The following is a 21,542-nucleotide window of genomic DNA, read 5'->3' on the forward strand; positions in this document are numbered from 1 at the left end:
GACACCACTGAAGCGACTCAAGCACACGGCATAAAGACATAGCCAGGAGGACAGACCTCACCAAGAACCCGATCGTGCTAGCACCCTGATCTTGGACTTCCAAACTTTACACCGTGAGATATAAGTTCCTGTTGCTTCAGTCACCCACTCCATTGCATTCCATTAGAGCACCTGAACGTAGATGACATTTTAAGAGAATCACAAAATAGACAGTAGGGAAGGGAGCCAAGATACAAAATGATTTTTGTATCTGGATGAATGAATGTCTGGTAGCCTTAAAGTGACCAAGTTTTAAATTCATCCTATTTTAAATTCTGCATATCATAAAAAAGAGTGTTTTGACGTTTTCTCTGTTTCAGGTGGGCAAAGATTCTCTCATGGCTCAGGCAGGCCCTAGTACATGGTGGAAAGAAATTGGACTTCTGAGTCAGAGCAATACCAGCATCCCAGCTCTGCTTCTTACTGACAATGAAAACTTGAGCAACTTTCTTAGTCTCCATAAGCCACAATTTCCTCAGTTGAAAATGGTACGTATAGCTGTTACAGCATTAATGAGACGGTGTAGGTATAATATTTAGCAAAGTTCAGTCATCGAAGTGGCAATAGTTAAGCCTGAAACAAACCTTAAATGATATTAACATGAGACCAACGAAGCTTTTCTGCAGCAGAGAACCAGCCAGATGCCCTTTATCTAGAGGGTTGTGCAGGATGGAGTGTGAAAAGGAGAAGCATTAGATAATAGTGCTGCCCTCAGGGGACTTATTGTCTAGCTGGAGGGAGCCAAAGGGAACACACACACACACACACACACACACAAACAAAATAGCAACAAAACAATACTCAAGAGCAAAATAAAGTATCAGATTACAGAGGATGACTGTGTATGTGAAAGTAGTTTAGAACAGAGGGTGGGTCTTGAAAGCTGGGATAATGGTTTCTAAAATATAGATCTGCAACGGCACAGATGCTGTCAGCTTTATCCATTTTCCTATCCACAGAATGTAGACCAGCTTCTGGCTCTCAATGGGTGGTCAATAAATGTCTACTGGAGTGAATAGACCAATGAATTGTTTGCATAATTAGTGGAAAAGCTCTGGACTTGGAATACAAAGACTTGGTTGGGACCTGCTCAAAAACTCTGTACCACTAGAGAACTTTCTTAGCCTCTCTGAACCTCAGTTGCCTCATCTGTAAAATGGCTATCTAATCCCTGTCCACTGCATGGATTTGTTACACAGATAAATACACATTTTCTGTGAAAGGCACTGATCCACAGCAGGCACCTCAAAATTGGCCATAAAAATGTAATTGTAAGGAGGAATAGGGGAACTTCCTAGGTGGCTCAGTGGTAAAAAAAATCTGCCTGTCAATACAGGAGATGCAGATTCTATCCCTGGGTTGGGATGGTGCCCTGGAGAAGAAATAGCAATCCACTCCAGTATTCTTGTCTGGGAAATCCCATGGAGAGAGGAGCCTGGTGGGCTACACTCCATGGGGCATCAAAGAGTCGGATACGACTTAGCAACTGAGCACACGTGCAAGGAGGAACTGGAACCATAAGGATGGGGCACAAATTCAGGTAAGTGCAAAATAAGCAATTTTAATGCTGCATTTACCATGACGTCCTTTAACTTGGGCTCCAAGATCAGGAAGGGTGTCCATGGAATAACAGGATGGAAGGCTGTTTTTCTTTCCCTCCATGGTAACCAATGGCACATGCTTCGTTGCTGTTAACAAGATCAATAAACTTGCCACATTCAGAAATCGACAATTAACCCCTTTTACAACACTTAAAGTCACAGGCCTCTCTATTTTATATAGCCAAGCAGGCTGCTGAGCACATGGTTTTTATTATTGCCCTCCCCCTCTAAAAAGAGAAAAAAAAAATCTACTACTAATAATTTAACACCTTATAGAGCCTGTCCTTCTCTTAATGATTTTGCAGGGGAGTCCTGTGCATTGCAGCTGTCTTTGCAAGGGCCACCTCCAGGTCCATACTGCTTGGGGGAACTATATTATCTTTGGTCCGGCTTACCTTTCTAAATGTTTTATGGTTTACAGCTGTGGTGAAAAGCATTTTGGGGTCGGCAGAGATTTATTCCCCTTTTTAATGTTTTTACTAGGCTGAATAAACACATTCTCGAGGAATGAAACCTCTGGCCATGTTGGGAATATGGAAACCTGGGCTCCACTCCGTAATGGCAGCTCTTTCGTGATGGACGCTTGCTTATAACAATGGGTGCCATTGTCAGCTTTGAATAGGACAGCAGTCAGGAGCCCTAAGTGGGTTCCAGAGCACCCAGCCCATGAGCCCCCATGTTACAACACTACCTGAAGTTGCCTTCCTTGCTGCAGCATCCCATTAACACCTAGACGAAAATGCTGTGTTTTAAGGGCTCTGGAGAGTCAGGGAAGTTGGGAATGCATAATCGATACTATTTCTTTGGCGCTTTAACATCCACCATGTGCTCATTTAAATACTTTTGGCAAAGGAGCCTAGATAAAGCAAGTCTTTTTTCCCAGATTCAAATGAACCCTTAATTTTTATGAGGTTTGTAAAACTTCAGCAAAACAATTTCTTTAAAAGGGAAAAGAAAGTATTTCCTTAAGCTTGCTCATTCCGTTGATTTTGGCTGAGACAGCTCACAGACTGACTTGTATACTATAAGAAATATTATTCATATAGTGATTTGGAGTTGGGTGGAATCAGAAAGTACTATAAATCTCTTCACATGACATTCCTGCAAACTCCGCCAGGCTGAGACTGAAACAGGCTTGGAAGCCAAGAGGCAGCACCTGCACAGCCCACTACGTGGCAAAAGCTGGCCCATCACTGGACCTTCTCAAGGTGTCTCCAAGCGCAGCTTCAGAGTCAGGCGAATAAAGAGCTTTGTCGTGTTGCAGGGCTTTGGGGGGTAATTAGCAAGCGTAAGTCATCCTTGCAGACACACCAGTTGGCAGCTTTTGAGAAACTGGCATGCCTGGCTCATTTCTTTGTACTGCAGTTAGTACTTTTCATAAGAACAGTGTAAAGGCTTCTCCATGGACTGGCTCTTAGAGCCCATCTGGCTCATCATACTAACAAGAGTTGCTGCAGATGCTGATATTCAGATGATTTCAGGCTACTGTTCTGGGATCTGCTCTAAATGTACAGTCATGTTCTAAGATATTACAAGTTTGCAGATGTTAGATGATTGAAACAATTATTTCAATAGGAAAATTATTTTGGGGCTTCTCAGGTGGCTCAGTGGTAAAGAATCCACCTGCCAACGCAGGAGATTTATGTTCTATCCCTGGTCCAGGAAGATCCCCTGGAGAAGGAAATGGCAACCCACTTTAGTATTCTTGCCTGGGAAATCCATGGACAGAGGAGCCTGGTGGGCTACATACAGTCCATGGGGTCGCAGAGTCGGACACAACTGAGTGACTGAGCACGCATGCAGGTACTTTCATACTTAACAATAGTGACTTTTCCCCCTGCTTGCTCCTTGGAAGGAAATCTATGACAAACCTTGACAGCATATTAGAAAGCAAAGACATCAGTTTACCAACAAAGGTCAGTATAGTCAAAGCTGTGACAGAGGATGAGATGGCTGGATGGCATCACCGACTCGATGGACATGGGTTTGGGTGAACAGGAGTTGGTGATGGACAGGGAGGCCTGGCGTGCTGCAATTCATGGGTTGCAAAGAGTCAGACACGACTGAGCAACTGAACTGAACTGATAGTCCAGTAGTCATGTATAGATGTAAGAGTTAGACCATAATGAAGGCTAAGTGCTAAAGAATGAATGCTTTCAAACTGGAGAAGGCTCTTGAGAGTCTTGGACTGCAAGGAGATCAAACCAATCAATCCTAAAGGAAATCAACCCTGAATATTCATTGGAAACACTGATGCTGAAGCTCCAATACTTTGGCCACCTGATGTGAAGAGAAAAAGACCTTATGGTGGGGATGACTGAAGGCAACAGAAGAAGAGGGTGGCAGGGGATGAGATGGTTAGATAGCATCACCAACTCAATGGACCGGAATTTGAGCAAACTCCGGGAGATAGTGAAGGACAGGGAAGCCTGGTGTGCTGCAGTCCATGGGGTTGCAAGGAGTAGGACACGACTAGGCGACTGGACAACAACAACAGGAATGTCAATAATAAAGGTTTCCTTTATAGCCAAAAGAGTTCAGGGACCAGGATAAAGCTATAAAGCTTAAATACTATGTATATCCAGACTGATGATATACAGCTTTTGCTCAGGAGACCAAAACTTCTTGTTTGATCTTATCAGGTCTCACATAGAACATGGTGATTCTCTGTTATTCTCATCATCTTTATCATCCATTGTAATGATGAATAAATACAATACCATCCAAACACAGCAAATGTATCCCTACACACTAGCTCCTTTTCCTAAGCATGTTGATAATTACAGTAGTAGATCTCACAGTTTAAGATCCTTTCCCTGAACACTCAGGTTACCTCCTAGCTGGGAACACTCAAACTCTAAGAGAAATGTCAGTATTTATTTGTCCTTTCTTGCTAATTAGAGTCACAGTCCTTTGGTTCAGTATTTTTACAGACACCCAACTTCATGTATTTAAGGCACAAATTTCCTCTGGGAATTCCCTGGCGCTCCAGTGGTTAGGATCTCTAGTTGGGGAACTAAGATCCCACAGACAGTGTGGCACAGCCAGAAAGAAACAAAACAAAACAAAACAATTTCCTTCACCCTATCACATTTCTTAAGGGATAAATTATTGAGTTTGCACATTAGCTATTCCTGACCTTCCCCTCATCATTAAATAGTTTCTCAACCCATCCTCTTAATTTCAAAGGCTTTCCTGGTCATTTTAGTTACTGGAAAATATGAGTAAGAAGTTCCTCTTTCTCACCCATTATTCTCATCCTTCTCTGTGTCATTCCAACCATGTTCTTGTTCTTCCCTCCAAGTTCCAGGGAAGAGGTTTCTCTCTCCCTGTTGACATCTAACCACCTGGCCTGAGTAGCTTTTCTCTTCCCACTACCTCTAGGATTTTAACCCCACAATGGTTGTTTTTTCTCCTTAGCATCTTCAAAGATCTCTTCCAGAAATGGTCATCTTACTTCTCTCTTAGCCCAATTTCTCTCCTTTCATTCACAAACATTGTAAATCATTACCTCCAGCAGCTTTTCTTTCTCTTTCTTCCTTCCTTCTTTCCATCTTCCTTTTTTTCTTTCCTTCCTTCCTTTTGTCTTTCTTTTTATTTTGAGCACAACACAAAGCTTGGGGGATCCCAGTTCCTCCACCAGGGATTGAACTGAGGCCATGGCAGTGAAAGCCCAGAATCCTAACCACTAGACCATCAGGCATTGCCGGTGTTTATTGTTGATTACCGTACATAAGGCACCATTCTTTCCCTGAAGCAATCTCTCAATGTCAACCATAATTTCAGTCTCTAAATGTAAGATCTTAGACCCCATTCAGATTTTCCTTTGAAAAATTTGATCTGTTTATCGCCTACTCCCCAAAAGCTCTCTCTGTCCTCCATGGTTTCTACAATCTTGTGCTTACCTGGTTTCCCTTCTAAATTGCCAGTAACTTTCCTCCTCCCATAATGAATTTCCTTTCTCCTCTACCCCCTTCCAATGATAAGCGTCACTTAGGGCTCAAACCTTGGTCCTCCACTCCTCCCTCTGATTGTGATGTTGGGAAGGCCCTTGGAATTCAGTTCTCTCTCAATCCTGGTTGTCTTTAAGGCTCGTCCTGTTTTCCCTTCAACATATTTGCATGTGGATATACAACCACCACCTGAGTCAGTTCCAGTCTTCGGGAAGCAAATGCTAAGATGGAGTTAAAAGAACAAGAGATTTATTAGGGGGTGATGTTTGTGGATGAAAAGTGGGGGAAGAGTAAAATATAGTCCTAGAATCTGAGAAACAAGAAGGGGAAGGAAGGAGGACTGGGAAGGAAGAGAACCAGATGGAGGTGCAGCGGAGCCTGGGCCAGCCAGTGGAGCGCCCCAGGGCACTGACTACCCATCAGAGGGGCCAATGTGGGACAGAAAGGCTCAGCTCTTTTATCCCTTTGGAGATTAGTCACTGGTTGATTCTGAGCTGCCTGGGGAGAGTGTGACCTGCTTGCCTGCTATGGCTGATCCCCAAGGTGCTGCAGCTGGAGGCTGTCAGCTAAGTGCCTTTCTTACAGCAGGCTCTCTCTCAAAAGGAAATCTCAGACATAATCCATGCAAAACTAAGCTTTTCCTTCCTTCTCTCCCACAATATATGCTTCCATTTTAAAGGATCCCATCTCTGCTTTGGTATCAGCCTTCTTTCATCTTCCAAACTAGATAATGTCAAGTGATCTTTGGCTTTTCCAATACCCTTATCACTTATATGCAATTTGGAATATACTTCTTTTAAAATAGTTCTCAGCTCTATCATTCCATCTTTCTTTTCAATGCCACTATTTTAATCCATAAAAATTATTATTGTATACTGATTAAAGTTGCTTATTTTTTCCCCTGGCTTGTCTTTCTCACTCACTCCTTAAATGTTGTGATTTCCCAGGATTCAGTCTTTAACTTTTGTCTCCTCTCACACAACAGGCTCATCCTAGATGATTTTATCCATTGATCAATCTCTACCGAAATGCCCATGACTCCAAAATTTTTATCTCCAGCCCCAGTTTTGTCCAGAACTAAATCAATGTTTCTCATACTCAAGTGTTATATACTCTGCTTTCAAAAGGAAAGAAAAAAAAATGCATACCCTAGCATTATTCTATTAAATGTTATATATGTACTAACAAAAAACTAAGTATAAACTTTTGGTACTAGCTTGGTTTCCTTTCAGACTTTTTTCTTTACTTATTTTATATAGTTGAGATCTATGTGTGTTTATGTGAATGCTGTATCTTGTTTCTGCTTCTTGACATTAGAGCACAAGCATTTTCTTAGTCAATAAAACTCCTCACACATATTATTTTTTTCATTGGCACGTTTCATTCTGTAGATGTGTTGCAATGAATCTATCATGATGAGGTCTAATGTTAAACAAAAAAGCAATAAATCACTCTGTATGTAAAGTCTCATCCAAATTAAAGAGTATTTTCTCAGAATGGAGTTCCAGAAATGGGAAGGTAGATATCTTCATTTCAGTGATAAGAAAATGTAGCTTCTAGGAATCTGAATGATTTCCCCAAGGCCATCCAGCCTGTAAAAGGTAAGGGGTGAAAACCAAAATATCAGCCCTGATTTGTTTCTGTTGGGCTCAGGCTACTCCTGTAGGGTCATGAAAGGATGCTGTCCTAGGATTCTTCAGTGGGTAGAAGGCCTGGAATCTACAAAGGGATAACTTATCATCTAATACCCTGAAAACTGTGGCGTGATTTGGGATTCAGATGTGTAGGTATAGGTAGCATGAGTTGTATGGGGCCTATCTGATAATTAGAAGATTAGGAGTGACCTAGTCAAGTACTATATTCTTAGTGTGTACTTGTGCTGAAGTCACATTTGCATCAGTATTAATGTCCTGGTCTTGTCTGGGCTTAGAAAATCGGCAGGGGTCCTTCATGGCTAAGCTCTAATACCCAGTCTTTTAAAAAGGATATGAGCCCTTAGTTAAAGTTAAGTGGTGCCATGCAGCTGTATCTGTAGCTTTTCCTCCATCCATACCCTTGGCACAGAGCTGTTGCCGTGAGGAGATATCCAATTCTGGTACCCGAAAGTTATGGCATCACTGCCTTTATTCAGGGAGAGATCTGTTTATTGTTTGGAGCCCCATCAAAAATGACTTTTCTAGCCAAAGAGAGCTAAAAATGTCCCTCTTATGGCTACAACATGAAGAAAGGAATGGGTGGAGCGTGCAGTTCACAGAGACAGAGCATTCAGCCATGCAACAATTCTTATATTAGAAAATAAAAGCAGGCATCTAGGGTTTTTACAGAATGTGATGAAAGCAAGTGATTTAGAAGATTTAAAAATAGACCAGGTTTTCTCAGCCTCAGCACTACTGACATTTTGAGCTGGGTAATTCTTTATTGTGGGGGCTGTTCCGTGCATTGTGGTGGTTTAGCAGCATTCCTGCACTCTACCCACCAGATGCCACGGGCACCCCTCTCCAGGCACGACAATCAAAACTGCCTCCGGACAATGTCCATGTCTTCTGAAGGTCAAGATCAGCCCTATTAAGAATCACGGAGATAGACTAATGGTTTCCAAAAAAGAAAGCAGCTGATCCTGATGGGGGCGGGGGGCGGCGGGAAGTGCAAATGAAAAGAAAGTTCTTTGACATGGAAGATGTACAAAGCATCTTTTGAGAATAGGACTTCAAACCAGATAAAAACAGGTCCTCCTTTAGTCACGCCAGGTAAGGGTCTTCTCTAGAGCGTGGTTTCTGCTAGTCTTGACAAAAATCCTACCGAAGTTAACAAAAATTCCAAGATTGTTTCTACAATGACTGAACTCCGTAAACCCTATTGAACATCACAATCAAAGTTTTCATGCTCAAAAAGCAGGACAACCTGCAAGAATGTTGAAACTGGCTACCCTCTATTTTAATATTTTACTTGTTACAGAACCATAAAATCTTAGTATTGAAAGGATTTAAGAGGCTGTTTAATTAAGCTTACCATATTTCCTGTGTAAGATCCTTGACAGATGATTAGAACCTTTCACAAGGTAGATTATTCCGTCATTGGAGAACACTGCCTACTTATCAGTTTTTATGTTGGAGCTACAATCTGCCTCTGAGTAATGACCATTTCTTGGCATAAATCCACTCCCTCATTTAGATGTCTGAAAGTAGATGCTGAAGTCACCTATGAAGTCTTTTCTACAGCATCTCTTCTCCACTCCACTCAACCATCCCAATACATTCAAGAGTTTTTCACATGCTATCAGCCATCTCCCCACCAGTCACTCTCTTCTTCCTCCTTTGAACACTGATTGCTTCTTCAAGATCCAGAGGGCTCTCATTAGCATCTTGTAATTGCATGTAACAATGACTCTGAACCCTCACTTCTGTCATCAAGGCCCTAACATACTCCTTTACCCCTCATCCCCCTCAGAAGACTTCTCTCTAACCTCACAGACAGAGCAGGCAGCAGACACATACAACTCTCAAGATCATGTCTTTTCCTCCTGCCTCCTCCTGTCTGTGTCCTCCCTCCCAGATTTATTCTCACAAACTTAGCTATGTCTTGAGGTCTCTTCTTATCTTTCCTCTAATCTGAGGAGGATGAAGACCTGTTTCCATTCATCATTCTTCCTATTCTGTTTTTCAGTTTTTCCCTCTCATTCTCCCCTTCTCACAGCCTACCTATAGGAGTAGACTCTCCATCTCAACCCAACCAACAAAGGCAGCCATTCCTCCCTGACTAGAGCACCACAGTACTGAGTCTCCTTCCTCCACATCTTAGTTCTGCTAAGAGCCATCCATATCTGAAGCCTTATCTCATTTACTTCTTACTTCACTACAATCAACACCCTTACATCTGAATACTCCCCGTATACTCTCTGTGCTCCACACATACCGGGGATCTAAAGGTCTCCAGACGGACCAATTTGTTTTCTGTGCCTGGAACAATCTCTCCCCTTGTCCAGTCAGCAATTTTTTAAGACCCTCAGAGGTCATCTGCTTTGCATGACCTTCCCTAAAGAGGTAGAAAGATCATCAGACCACCAGATAATCAGTTTTATAGGTGCGTTTAAAGAATTAAATAAAATAATAAGGTCTCCAGACGGACCAATTTGTTTTCTGTGCCTGGAACAATCTCTCCCCTTGTCCAGTCAGCAATTTTTTAAGACCCTCAGAGGTCATCTGCTTTGCATGACCTTCCCTAAAGAGGTAGAAAGATCATCAGACCACCAGATAATCAGTTTTATAGGTGCGTTTAAAGAATTAAATAAAATAATAAGGTCTCCAGACGGACCAATTTGTTTTCTGTGCCTGGAACAATCTCTCCCCTTGTCCAGTCAGCAATTTTTTAAGACCCTCAGAGGTCATCTGCTTTGCATGACCTTCCCTAAAGAGGTAGAAAGATCATCAGACCACCAGATAATCAGTTTTATAGGTGCGTTTAAAGAATTAAATAAAATAATATACACCAAGTGTTGGTGTAGTGACGGACACAGGACAAATGCTTGATAAATTGCAGTTATTATTATTCTTAGCCTCTTAGGCAGACTCCATTTCCTTTTCTCAGGGGGTCCCTTACCATCTCTAGAACATTACCTCGTGTTTGTCTAAGCAGGTGACAATTTCTCCACTAGTTCACAAATATAAGGGCAGGGACACCATTTTTTCACCTCTATGTCCCAAACACTGAGCCTAATGCCTAGTACTTAGTAGGAATTCAATTAATATTTGATGAATGAGTGAATGACAATTCACCTGCATGAGTACAAGGAAATTATTATGTTTTACAATTAACAAGGGTATACCCGTTCTGTGCTGATGGTTCTGGCCTTTTCAACAGTGATATTACATTTCAAACCTCCAGTTTACATCCATGAAATCTGGAATGGGTTTGAATGCCAAAAAGAGAGTCAGCATTCCCTGAGACTGGTTCCTCAGTAGGGAGAACCACCATGCCGGATCCTGGAGGCGGAATGAACTTTTGGTCCTGGCCGCTGCCGTCTGTCCTTGGTGGATCAGGTTAGCCGTAACAGCCAGCCTCTCTAGGTTCAACTGTGAGCCAGCCGCTGAAGGTGGAACAAAAGCAGTATTGATGCCACCCCTCAGAGCAGGCCCCTGGGCGAGGATCAGAGGACTTGCCTGTCAGCTTCTCTCTTCCCAGACACAGCATTCAGCTCCACCTCTGCCTTCAGGAACTGGGGTAATGTCAGCCACCAACACACAGGGAGAGAGGTATGTTATGCCAGGTGTGAAAGCGCTCAAAGGAATGCTGCCTGGTAGCTACCAAGTGGAGATGAATTTTAGTGGACATTTCATTCTCATCATGGTGTTGCTAACTGTTTTATTTAAGTAGCCAACCCCAGTCAGAGCGAAAAGGCTGTTTGCTAACTTTTTCACCACCGTAAGAATCCTTAAATTTCACATCCACCTTCCCCCTAAGACCTAAGCTTTACATATTGTTGTCAAATATACATATTTACAGTTTTTACAGGAAAATACTTACATATTGAACCCTTACAGTGTGCCAGGTACTTTGTTGCTGTACTACTCTTTGCGTATTGTCTTTTATTCCTTATAGCAACCCTATGCGGAGAGTCTATTACTTTTTTTTTATAAAGGAGAAAAATGAGGCTCAGATAGTTTAAGTAACTTGTTCAGGACCACATACCTTATAAAAGATCTTATTCATAGTCAATCAATTTGTCCAAAGTCACACAGCTTTTTAAATAATCTCAATTAACTAACAGCTAATTCAGTTCAGTTCAGGTCAGTCGCTCAGTTGTGTCCGACTATTTGCGACCCCATGAATCACAGCACGCCAGGCCTCCCTGTCCATCACCATCTCCCGCAGTTCACTCAAACTCACGTCCATCGAGTGGGTGATGCCATCCGGCCATCTCATCCTCTATCGTCCCCTTCTCCTCTTGCCCCCAATCCCTCCCGGCATCAGGGTCTTTTCCAATGAGGCAACTCTTTGCATGAGGTGGCCAAAGTATTGGAGCTAATTAGGTAAAAGTAATTGTTCCCCTTATTTTTACTAAAATAAGCATCTTTGTAAACTTAAAAAATAATTAACCAAACTTATTAAAATATAACATATTCAGTAAATATATTAAAACACCACTGTCAATTAAATCCTCTAATTAGCATAATAAGAATGCAAATATTTTTTCATTTAGTTGATACAATTTGAAACAAATTTCTGGTATTAGTGATCCTGTACTGTTGAAAAATAAAATGATAATAATAATAATATGCAGTTATCAATGGGAGTTTTGAAATTTCATAAATAGTTCTTAGACTTTTACCATTTATCCCAAGTGTCTGTGGGGTCTGAGACTTCCAGGATGCTGTCACTACTCTAGAGAATTGTTCTCTCTTGCTTATCCTTTGAAAACTGTTTCTCAATGTACTGCATACATGCTGAATGCCATTTTTCTTCTTGGTGGACTTTTCTAAACTCAGGCAAAGTTCTGTCCATTGTGAAGGCACGCAAAGGTCTTTCCTTTGACCTAAATGCTTATCTGGAGAAAACACAATTTTAGGATTTCCTCAAGCTATTTGCATGATCCCTGAAGGTACAGATCATAAAGATTTCAAAGGAATTTTAGGACTTGGGGAAGAAATGCAAAGCTCACCTTTGCCCTTAGTTTTGTGTGTCCATCAGCCCAGGGATCTGTGGGCAGGGCTGACTGGTGACTCCAGGTGTAAGTAGAAGGGTCTGATTTCAAAGTACTTTAGGAAATTCTTACTGGGACCCAAATAAGGGGTTAAGGCTTTGATTTGCAACAGACAGACAGACTCAAATTGTTCTGCCACAGAGTCCATCTGCCTCCAAGAAACAAGACTCAGAGAGACCAGGGTAACAACTCCCAGCTAAAAGATGCCAGTATTCCTCTTGCTCTGTCAGCAAGAAGGACAGAGAAACTGAGCTGACACTCAGACCCAAAATAAAATCTGCTTAAAGATGAGGCATGGAATATCACACCACAGGGAATTCACTGATGGAAAAATAATGACAATCATAGCTTCTGGTGGCAGCCCATCAAGCCAGCATAATCCACAATTTATAAAAGGTCTTTGCTAACTTGGGTGTGACTTAACACTTTCTGAAAAGGTGTAGACAGAATCATAGTCTGAGCTTAAAGAAACAGTGAATCAGTAGATTGAGACCTAAACCTTTACAAAGAGCCACATGTGTTAAGGATGTGAAGTGCAACATTATTTAGAAATGACTGATTTTAGTCAGGAGAACATATACATTAGTGACGAGAGATAGGGAGATCAAGTCACTGTTCGGAAAATATTTAAGGTACAATGTTAAGTGTTTAAAAAATGAAAGCAATTGTACATACATGTCTATTGCAATCACATGCCATTGCATGGCTATTGCAATTGTGAAAGATAAATGGGGAAAATGATTCAAAGGTCTTAATATCATTTACTGTGTATTATGTGCCAGGTGTGCAATAAAGCATCAATAATCTCATTTCATCCTTACCAAAAATTTCTATGAGGAAGCTTCTATCAAGATACATTTTGATAGGATGAGAAAACAGGCTGAGAGAAGTTAAAGTAACTTGCCTAAGATTGCACTGTGGTTAACTGTCAGAAGCAGATACTTTTAACCCCTATTAGGAAGTTATGACTTTATTGCAGGAATGCATATATTGCTTATATGATACTATATACCTGCCTAAACTGGAAGCCCAAACAATGGCACCCCACTCCAGTATTTTGCCTAGAAAATCCCATGGATGGAGGAGCCTGGTGGGCTGCAGTCCATGGGTCGCTAGAGTAGGACGCGACTGAGCGACTTCACTTTCACTTTTCACTTTCATGCATTGGAGAAGGAAATGGCAACCCACTCCAGTGTTCTTGCCTGGAGAATCCCAGGGACGGGAAGCCTGGTGGGCTGCCGTTTATGGGGTCGCAGAGAGTCAGACACAACTAAAGTGATGCAGCAGCAGCAGCAGCAAACAAGTGTGGATCTTCCCTACAACAGAACTATCTGGGTAAGTTCAGACTTTCCATCCTGCGATTCCAAGTCCTCTGGTATCTGCCCTCACTACATGTTAGAATCCACTTTTCTTTTCTTGCCCGCAAAGGATCTTGCTTCTGAGTTCTCCCAGGGCCTCCTGCAGGGCACCACATTTTCTGGGTCTCAACTAATCCTCTCTATCCTTTAGGACCTAGCTCAAGTTCAACCTCTGCCAGGAAGCCCACATACCCACACCAATTTCTGCCTCTCGACTTCCCACAGAACATATTTTCTGTAATTTAATTATGCTGCATAGTGTTCAATCCTTTAGTTGATATACCTAAGACTTGACTCTTTGAAGTTGGTGGTTCCTAAGAGTAAGATAACTTTATATATGCTTCTTTGCTATCCTTTTAGAATGCCTAGTATAGTACAAGCTCCTTTAATATTTGTATTACTCAGAATTCTTAGCTGCAAATAACAGAAAACTCCACCTGGAGAAGCTGAAAGCAAAAAAAAGTTAGGGTAGAGGGAAGAGGTGTTTATGGGCTCATGTAACTGACAAGTCCTGTGGCTTGGTGCATGGTTGAATTCTCCAAAACACCAACTTAGCTGGCTTGGGCATGTGGTCATTCTAGCTTGGGAATTGGACCAGCTCCATGCAGACTGAGAGTGGACATTAAACAGTATTCCCCAAAGGAATAGCAAGCTGCTCTTGTCAGAAAGGATGAATGGATACTGGGCAAGCAAGAACAACAAATGTCCCTTACCTTATTGTATCAAATTCCTGAGTCCTTTAATACCAATAATAATAACGGTTCTTCTCTGGTCAGGCACCAGACTGTAACCCCATTAGGAACTGCCAGGCAGCGACAGAGCTCTTATTAACCTGATCTCAACTGAAGTGAGCCAGGCCTAGGGGCAGAGCTACAAAGGAGAGCTTACAAATCTCTGACACAGCATTTTAATACCACAGGGGATTTTCTTCCTTTCCCACAAATTGTGTTAACCCTTCGGGAACAGGGGGGAAACCCCGTGTAGAGCTCATTAGTGGCTTTCCTTTAGAGCTCTTCAAAGAGGCCCTGTCATTTGCCAACGTGATTTTTCTTAATATTGTGCAGACGGCAGGCTAATCCATCTTCAAATGATCTAATTGACTCTAACTTTCTCTTAAGAAAGGCTGTGTGGAGTTGCAAAGTCTTAATTGTGGGGTGTATGCTGAATGTCTCCAAGATTACAGAACCAAGCGCTCAAACCAAAGCTGGGGAATTTCCAGTGGAAACTTTCAGGGGAAGAAAATGAAAGGTGCAGCGTGGCAAACTGGGGAGCTTCATCACATCCACTTCTGGGGCCTGAGTGTTCTTAAAACTGAAGAGATTCTCAACTTACTGCCTAAGAATTTCCACTCACGGAGGTTCCCCTCATGACATCAAAACCTCCTGCCTTCATTTATGATGGAGGAAATGGGGAAAATAAAGGGGCAGGCAGAGGAGTAGCTGGCATATTCTGGTTGGCTGCACAAGTATAAGGACCCCAAGTGGCCAATATTTCCTTAGAGGTTGCCCTGGCCTTCCGCTTTCTTAGCCCAGCAACCTCTACACATTTTGCAGTGGGCTTAATGAAATAAAACAGATTTACAGAGAGGAGGTGAACTAAACGGAGTGGGGGAAGGGAGGGAGGAGGAGGCTGGAGCTGGAGCCAGGAATTGCACGCTTCCTGTGGTGGAGGGAGGTGGACACACAGAGAAGGTGAGTTTGGCGCAGAGGCTCTTTTTAATTGAGTGCTCCTTTTAAATTCTGTGGACCTTACTCATCCGCAAATGAATAAGTAGTTGTTTATTCATCACAACTACTCTGTGGGGGTTCATTTGTTTTCTGAATTTAATCAGAGAGAACTGTGGCTCCCAGTTGAGTTCTTGGCTGCAGCTGGGGCCTGGCAGAGCTGGGACCCAGACTTCTGACTCCAAGGTGGACACCATTTGCTGAGCACCCTCCCACAAACATGCCAGGAGGGTTACTGCAGGGGGATGGATCAGAGTCACGTGCAGGTTGCCCCTCCTATCCCTTAAGGTTCCTGGCATGTGTAGGTATAGATATTCTAGCCCTCCCATTCTCTGGCAGGCCTGGGGGAACTATCATTTTTATTAGGATGAAGTAATATATTAACAGTAAAATGGTTTCTGTCAACATCAGGCCCTCAGGCCTTTGTTCTGCCCTCCCCCCAAAATATATTTATATTGGCCCCAGCGTGCAATATCCCACTTTCCATTTGCATTTGCAATCCCTTCTGTCTCATCTGGTAGACAATCTGCAGGAAATCAGGCGGTAAACCTAAGGCACTTTATTAATTCCACTTTCATGTCCCCTGGGATGCTGAAAATAGGGGCACAGTCAGGCTCCTGAACTGGAGCCCCTCTTCTCTAGAGATGTATCCATATTCCCCCACTTAATCCAGGGCCCCAAAAGGAGTCTCCCTGGGCCATCTATCTTTTACGACCCTAAAGAAGAAGCCACAGAAAGCAGACCCCTATTAACTGGAATAATAGCAAACTTCCATTGAGGGCTTATTACCTGCCAGGCGCTGTGCGAAATGAGTCACACACATTATCACACTTAATCCGCACAATCCTTTGAGTAGATGCTGTTATGATCACCATTTTTACAGAAGAGAAAACCTCACAGGTTATTCTGCAGCCCCAGAAGTTTTATACTCTGAGCCAGGCTGCATTGGAGTGTCCATGACTCATTCATTTACTGTTCAGATATTAATCAAGTGCCAAGGGTAGAGAACACAAAGATGATTTTCCCACGAAAATCAGAGACATATCCATGTCCCTCTCCCTGTAGTCCCCACTCATCCCTGATGATGGAAAAATCTGGGTGAGGATGAGACTAATAATATGCTTTATCAAAGCCCAAGGTTTATGAGTACGTGCACAGGGGCTGTGAAGGTGGGATGGAAGAGGGGGCATGAGTTAAATACCAGCTCTGTCCTTAGGCAATTTTTGGTATTTTACATGTATTTTCTCATTTGATTTCATATGTTCTGTTTACTTCTATTTATTGAACATAAGCTATTATACTTGCCTCCTCTCCAGGCCATCTCAGATCTTAATTCTTTGCAACTTACCTACTCCCATCTTAGACTAAGTCACCAAACCACCTATTTTTTCCCCACTGGGACTAATACAACAGCCTCCTTCCTAGCCTTCTGGCTTCTGTTCATGCAGCCTCCACACAGCTGCCAGGGTTCTTGTCTATACATTAGAAAAGGACATTCCTTCAGCTAAAGCCTCCCCACGGCTTCCACCACTCTTGGCTTTAGATGTCCACATCACACCTGCTTATCTTTCCAACCTCATGCCGCTCCTTCCAGCCCTGCTCGCCCAGTTTCAGCCACCTTGGCCTACTTTCCATTCTGTGATTGTGCCAAACCCCCTCCCACTTCAGGAACTTTGCTCGAGTTGTTCTTTTGCTTAGAACAGTCTCTCTTCTCCCAGCTCTTCAAAAGGCTGGCTCGTTTCCTTCTTCACTTGTCAGTTCAAATGTCAACTCCTTGGGGAGAAACTTCTGCTCACCAAGCTATGAAGGCAGCCCCTTTCCTACCCCTACCCCCAAATTACACACTGCCCAATATTCTTCCTATTTGTACCTGTTTGTTGTCTGTGTTTGTTCTTTAGTGTCTTGATTCCCACTAGAATCAAGGTCCATAAGGGCAAAGAATTTGCCTGGTGCTGTCTGTCAATGCATTCCCAAAGCCTTGGCCTGGCACGCAGTGGTTGCCCCATTAATATTTGCTAAATTAGCAATATTAGCAAGGGAACCTTCCCAAAGACTCTGAGGTGGACACCTCCAACATTTTAATTTTGTAGTTTAAGAAACCAGCCTGGGATCCAAACCCAGGTCTGTACAGTTCCTATGCCAGGCCTCTTGTTTCATGCCAGGTATTCACCTAAGGCCATCAAAATACAAGGAAGATGCAGGCTACAGCATGGAGGAACCTTGAAAACATGCTTCAGTGAAAGAAGCCAGACACAAAAGACTATATCCTGCATGATTCCATTTATATAAAATGTCCAGAAGAGGCAAACTCAGGGAGACAGAAAGCAGATTAGCGGTTGTCAGAGGCTGAGGGCGGGGCTTGGGGGATGGGGAGTGACTGCTTAATGGGTACAGAGTTTCCCTTTGCGGTGATGAAAATGTTTTGCAATTATGTAGAAGTGATGACTGTACAACAATTGTAGCAGCGACTATACTAAGTGCCACCGAACTGTCCACCTAAAAATAGTTAGAGTGGTAAATTTTATGTTACATATATTTTGCCATCATTATCATTGTCATTGTTGTCATCATCATAAAAGCAAGGAAGATTCCCCAGAAGAGCCAGGTACCCATAGCCATTTGGAAGCTGAGCCAGGGACCCACTCACAGCCATGGTCCCCTCGCCCCTTGCTGGCTGCAGATGTGGGAGCTGCCTCCTCCCATTGTCCTGACCCTCTGCAGGATCCGCCTGCCAGCCTCGTGGACTGTTTCACAATTAACCCTAATCTAAAAGAATAACATTTTACTTTGCAACTTCACAGTGTTTCTCTATGTAATTTTCCCTCTCTCTTTAATCAGGATGATCACCCAAACAGTCATTTACGTATATAATTTTTTTTTTTTTTAACTCCAGGAGGAAACATAGCCTGTTGAATGTGGCTTTGAAATCCTGTCCAACTGCCGCTCCATTTTTGAATTTCTATTTTTAGCCCAACACAGAAAACCGATTCAAACAAATACTATTCTGCAGAAGGAGTGAGTTCTGTAGTATTTTTTACCAAGGAAAGTCTCTCTCAAACAAAATGGAGAGGGGATGTACTGAGGATTGGGGTGGAGCACTGTGCTGGAAGATGCCTCACATACCTGCCCAACACCAAAGCTAGAACATCATCCAGTCTCCAAGTTTAACAGAATGCTTCTCATTTTGTCCCCAAGTATCAAATCTCCTCCCTGTGCTCTAATCATTAGAGTGCTTTATCAGGGTTACAAATCTTGACTTAATTTATTTTTCCTGAATTCAATGAAATAGGCTGGACAACACTAGTGAGATGGTGCTTTCAGGAGTGTTTGGCATGAGGCCATGATGTGATTGTTCATTGTCCTTCTGGGTCAGAGTGGACTCACTGAGGGGCCGTGGCTGCCTGGGTTCAGGTCACTGGCAAATGAATGAGCAGATGGCACATCATCCAATTAGCACTTCAATAAAGGCCTACTAAGTGCCAGATACTGTGCTAAATGCATTATTTCATTTTAATGGAACAATTACTCAGCCCCTACTGTGCACTGGGAATAAAGCGTGAACAGGTGAGCAAGATTGCTGCTGCCACTGAGTTGACGATCTAATAGATTCTAGAGCTGTGCTGTCGAATATGGTGGCCACAAAACACATATGTCCACTGAACATTTATTTGGTGGCTAATTCATTGAGAAAATGATTTTTTTTTCAATTTTAGTTAATTTAAATTAAAAACTGAAGTAGTATAAAATACTTTTCTGCTAAAATCAACTTTATTGTTCTGGTAGGACTACATTTTACTTTAATTGCTGTATCACCTAAGATTTTACTATACTTCACATACCAAGCAAGTGCATTGCTTCCAACTTTACATGTTAACACATCACCAATCTGTAAGGTATAAATAGACTGATTTACATCACTGATTATAAATCACTGATTATATAATCACTGATCATAAATCACTGATTAAATTCAGTGATTCTTTTCTGTACACCAGGTAACATTTCTTTGTGCTTATTTGAGTATTTTATACATACAGCATGAATTATGGTGAAACCTATGTAAATCATATTTGGTAATTAAATTGAAATACTATTATTTTCATTATTACAGAGTTAGTTAACTTTTCTAGCTAAAAATAACTATGGATGAACTTTGAAATTTAAAATGATGGCACACTCAGTTCAGTTCAGTTGCTCAATCATGTCTGACTTTGCGATCTCATGGACTACAGCCCGCCAGGCCTCCTTGTCCATCACCATATCCCGGAGCTTGCTCAAACTCATGTCCATAGAGTCTGTGATGCCATCCAACCATCTCATCCTCCATCATCCCCTTTTCCTCCTGCCTTCAAACTTTCCCACCATCAGGGTCTTTTCAAATGAGTCAGTTCTTCATATCATGTGGCCAAAGTTTTGGAGCTTCAGCTTCAGCATCAGTCCTTCCAATGAATATTCAGGACTGATTTCCTTTAGGATTGACTGGTTTGATCTACTTGCAGTCCAAGGGACTCTCAAGAATCTTCTCCAACACCACAGTTTAAAAGCATCAATTCTTTGGTGCTCAGCTTTCTTTATGGTCCAACTCACATCCATACATGACTACTAGAAAACCATAGCTCTGACTAGATGGACCAAAGGGCATGCTGCTGCTGCTGCTGCTAAGTCGCTTCAGTCATGTCCGACTCTGTACAACCCCACAGACGGCAGCCCACCAGGCTCCTCTGTCCCTGGGATTCACAGGCAAGAATACTAGAGTGGGTTGCCATTTCCTTTTCCAAAATGGCATACTACGGATGGAGAAATTAGAAGCAATTTAGAAGAGAGTACTAAGATCAGAACAGTGATAGGAAAATGAGACTACAATAAACTATGCTGCAAATTTCATGATGAATGTCAGTTGGGCAGAGTCAAACAAAAAGTTGTTTGTTTATTGTGCTGAGTTAAAGATAATAAAGTAGACAATATTGATGATGCATTTTCAGCAAATACACAGTGATTTTGATTTAAAAATTTGTCCCTATCAACAGTCAATGAAATGGGTCATCTGAAATCAGAGTTAAATGCTGTACAAATAAAGGTTTTGTTTTTTTTTTAAACACTTTAACCAAATCTGAATGTGTTACTTAGACCTAGTGTAAAACTGCTTTGAGATGGAGAGATGGTAATAGAAATTATTGTTTTAGTTATAGATAGACTGTAAAATGTAAAACTTCTTTAACAAAGTCAAAGACCAACTGATTCATAATTTGAAAAATTGTAGGAACTTATATTTTGTTTTAGATGAGATGAAAGTTACACAAGAAATTGGCCAATTAATACTTTGGGTGTATTTTACTTTAAATGACTTCCAAATTCACAAAGAAAATGTCAATTCATAGCACATAAAATGGAACTCCTGGAGTAGATTTTAATCTTTTACATTCGTCAAATAATTTCACCTAGGTATGAAAAAATTAGTTTCTATCACAATGAATGGTATTCCAACTGTTAGGGCAAAAATCTAGACAGTGGAATCTTAAAACAAGACTGATAGTTTCTTTATTGCTTAGTTCTGTATAATACATATTGAAAATATTTGTGTTCAGTTTTATTAAGCAGACACTATGAAAGCGCCATGCATACAGTTATTAAAATTGTTTCATATATACATGCAAATGGAATCATTGCCAGTTTACAGAAATGGTGAAAGAAATCAAAGGTAATCAATGTCATGATCTTGTGTTCATTGCCAGTGCTTGTTGACAGAATTATGGAAGAGTTTAACAAAGATATACTTTGCTGTTGACTCTGACTACACATTTCCTTGAAATAGAATGAATGCTTGCCAAATACTCAATAATGAAAAACAAAAATAAAAAATGGCAGAATGATTTATATTTTTCATTGATGTTGCAATGGATGTGAACATGTTAAACTTGCAGCTCCAAGGAAAGGAAAAGCGTACCGTAACCTAACTAGTCCAAGAGATGCAGATTCGATCCCTGGTTGGGGAAGATCCCCTGGGGTAGGAAATGGCAACTCACTCCTGTATTCTTGCTTAGAAAATACCACAACAGAGAAGCCTGGCAGGCTAGAGTCCATGGGGTTGCAAAGAGCTGGACATGACCGAATGACCATGTACACACGCAACCTAACTGGTCAGGTATGAGAATGCATGTTGTGAATGAGAC

At 41.8% G+C, this 21,542-nt stretch overlaps 1 protein-coding gene across 2 annotated transcripts in view; it reads right to left on the reverse strand.

The window, feature by feature from the left end:
- ROR1 (receptor tyrosine kinase-like orphan receptor 1) overlaps positions 1–21,542 on the reverse strand; it is a 205,345-nt gene that overhangs the window by 100,677 nt on the left and 83,126 nt on the right. Inside the window, exon 1 of one of the 2 annotated variants that reach the window (XM_010840192.1) lies at positions 14,362–14,499. The exons of the other annotated variant lie outside the window; for it this stretch is intronic. The gene's annotated coding sequence lies outside the window, so the exon portion shown is untranslated. Of the gene's footprint in view, positions 1–14,361; positions 14,500–21,542 lie in introns of those variants that run through there. 2 annotated transcript variants of the gene reach the window in all.

This window comes from Bison bison, unplaced genomic scaffold (genome assembly GCF_000754665.1).
Source record: "Bison bison bison isolate TAMUID 2011002044 unplaced genomic scaffold, Bison_UMD1.0 scf7180017846569, whole genome shotgun sequence".
NCBI classification, from domain to species: domain Eukaryota; kingdom Metazoa; phylum Chordata; class Mammalia; order Artiodactyla; family Bovidae; genus Bison; species Bison bison.